General features: G+C 37.9%; 1 pseudogene; it reads right to left on the bottom strand.

The window, feature by feature from the left end:
- Positions 1-385: 385 nt before the first annotated feature.
- LOC141819205 (mitogen-activated protein kinase kinase kinase 3-like) lies at positions 386-2503 on the bottom strand (annotated as a pseudogene).
- Positions 2504-2905: the final 402 nt, after the last annotated feature.

Below are 2905 nucleotides of genomic sequence, written 5' to 3'. Positions count from 1 at the left end.
AACAGTGAATCCTTTTGTTGCAAATGGAACTGGGCTTGAAAACAGTATACAACATAGAGATGGATCTCCTTGGGATACTAGCTAACATCTTTGATATAGGAATACTTTGTCCCTTTGACTATGAGATTGAACAAAATCAATGTTTGTATCCTCCTAAACTAAATGAATGTACAAACAACCATGGATTAAGATCTAAAACAAACTAAAACAGAACAAGTTTTACAGACAACAAAAATACAATATGGGAAAACATAAAAAGGTGATCATGAATCCATTCATTGGACCCATGTAGAATTACTTACTCAAATCAACTTAATATTCATTTAGTGCAGGGTTTAACTCCTTATTTTGTTTTGGAGATGACATGGTAAGAATCAACACTTACAAGCTATGCCCAGTTTGAAGAATTACTTTTGGTGCCATCCAATATGGAGTTCCCTTCATTGACTTGGCTGCATTTATAGTAGCCTGAAAAATATCATGTTGATGCATTGAGAGAGTTTTCTCAAACATTAACAACTTTTCTAGCAAAGATCAATTGTTCATAAACAAAATATGCTAAAACATTGATTTGGCCATATCCAAGCATGACAAAGTCATGTTTATAAGTTATGAGAGTTCATTCAATACATGAAGAACTTCCACTAACACAAACTGTTTGTTTGCCAAAAAACATGTTGGCACGTTAAAGAGGTTTCTTACACATTAACAACTGAGATTAATTGTTCAAACAAAAAAGGTGTTGCAGTGTCTTGGCTAGATTCATATTAGAATGTCAAAGTCAACTCAATAAGTTATGATAGTTTATTCAGTACATGAACAACTTCCTCTAACACAAACCAATTGTTTGCTAAAACACTGGCTGAGCTGCAAACACAGTGGCCTGATACAATCATGTTGATAAGTTAAGAGTCAAAAGAGTTATATTATACATGAACAAATTTCTCAAGCACAGACCAATTGTTCAAATAAAAATTATATAATGCTGGCTTGCTTTCCCTGTGCTAGATAATGTTCAAACAAACAAAAAGTAAAAAATAAGAAGAAGAAAAGTTTGTGAATTTCATATGCTTGCAATTTTAGATAAATAAAGAAATACTATCAGAATGGATGCCCAATTTATAAATTGAGATCATAGGATATCAAATTCCTTCTCAGATTGGCTTCCTTAAGATAAAACATAGTAACTACTTCCAAATCTATATAGAGGAGTACAATGTTCAGGCAAGACCTAGAGTAGAATTATGATTTTAAAAAACATTGATTTGGTCGAGTGTAAGTATAAAAAACAGCATTTGGATATCGTCACAAAAGTATTTATGGGTAGGTATACAAATTTCCCTAGTACCAGCTTTGCAACTTGTTTTGATGCCCCAAAATCTGCCAGCTTGATGCAACCCTTGTTGTCCACAAGAATATTAGCCTCCCAAGGCCAAAAAAGAAAAGAGTCCACTACGATGAAGGGAGTTAGTTAATAAGATATTAAAATCAGAAGTTTCCAAGAAAATATCATGCCTTTATGTCCCTGTGCATGATCCCATTTCGATGAAGATAGTAGAGCCCCTGCAACAGCTGCTTAGTATACATTCTTATAACCTGTTCAAAGAGGAAGTTAGTTAGCAGTTGCATTAGCCTGATAACCAATATTGTGGTATCAGATACTTACAGCCTCTGGAAAAGATCGATCCAAACTTCCCGAGTAACTATGAGATGGATCCTCCTGGGACAAACTCCAGCAAAATATTTAAAGTCTCTACCTCTCTAGCTGTTCCTAAATAGCTTTGTCATATGTCAATCCAAAAAAGATGTCTTTTTAACTAAAGAAATAGATGAATAGTCTTAGAAAATAGAACAGTTACAGCACAGGACAGAAAGCACTCACGACAATATGTGGGTGAGAAAGGTTCTTTAGAAGTTTTATTTCTTCCTCGAGCTACCTTATATGAGCCTACCAACAGGTTTATAACAAATCATAGATAAAGGGAACCAAAATCCAAGGTTCTCTCTTATCTTCAAGCAGAATATATGCATACAGAAGGGACCATAACCTGAGCTTTCTCCTTGGAAGCACTACTTGTCCCGATCAAGACCTGCGAATAAGGGACCCTATGTCAAGAAACACCACCGAAGGAATGCAAGTAAACGTCCAATACCAGGGGGAATACAAGAAAACGAAACAAGAAACCCACCTGCTTCACGGCACGCAGCTCTCCCGATTCGAGATTCATACCCATACAGACATGACCAAAAGCGCCGCAACCGATGAGTTCACCCCTTCGCCACAAGATCGGAGGTACATTATCTTTCTCCTCGGAGGTCGGCGGCGGAGGGAATTTGGGGGCAAAGCCCCCCAAACCCTAGGCCCAATTCAATCCTCGATTTACTGAGGCAAGATACAATCTTTTTCCACAATCCCGTCGCCTCCTACAACTCCGTTCCCATCAGAGCCTGTTCGAAACACGAGGGATCGTCGCACCGATCCGAAGATGTCTTGCATCGTCATTTTCCGCTGCCGCAGCTGTTTTGCTTCACTTCGATTGGGGTGCTTCCGACAGTGGATCTGAGGGGAGTCCTCCGGATCTCATCAGGGTAGGAAATAGGAATCGTAGCGCAATCAGTTGTGGATTGGGCAGCGACCAAACAAGGTAGAATCAATCGAGGCGAACGAGAGAGAGAGAATGGAAGCGGAGTGGATCCGCTCTTCTGCACTCTCTTGCCCTTTAAAAAAGTTTTCAGTCATATGGACAAAAATGCCCCTCATAGCCGTTACTCATAGCCGTTACATTGCCTCATTGTTATTTTGATTTTTTTTCTAAAAAAAATATATGTTTTTTTTAAATTAGGTAACAGTTTACTACTGATGGTTCAATTACTGATTTTGTTAGTCAACTTTAAAATATTCAAA

This window comes from Curcuma longa, unplaced genomic scaffold (genome assembly GCF_044706935.1).
Source record: "Curcuma longa cultivar G26 ecotype Majalengka, Jawa Barat unplaced genomic scaffold, ITB_CL_G26_1.1 contig_28302, whole genome shotgun sequence".
Classification (NCBI taxonomy): domain Eukaryota; kingdom Viridiplantae; phylum Streptophyta; class Magnoliopsida; order Zingiberales; family Zingiberaceae; genus Curcuma; species Curcuma longa.
This window is presented reverse-complemented; position numbering and strand designations above follow the sequence as displayed.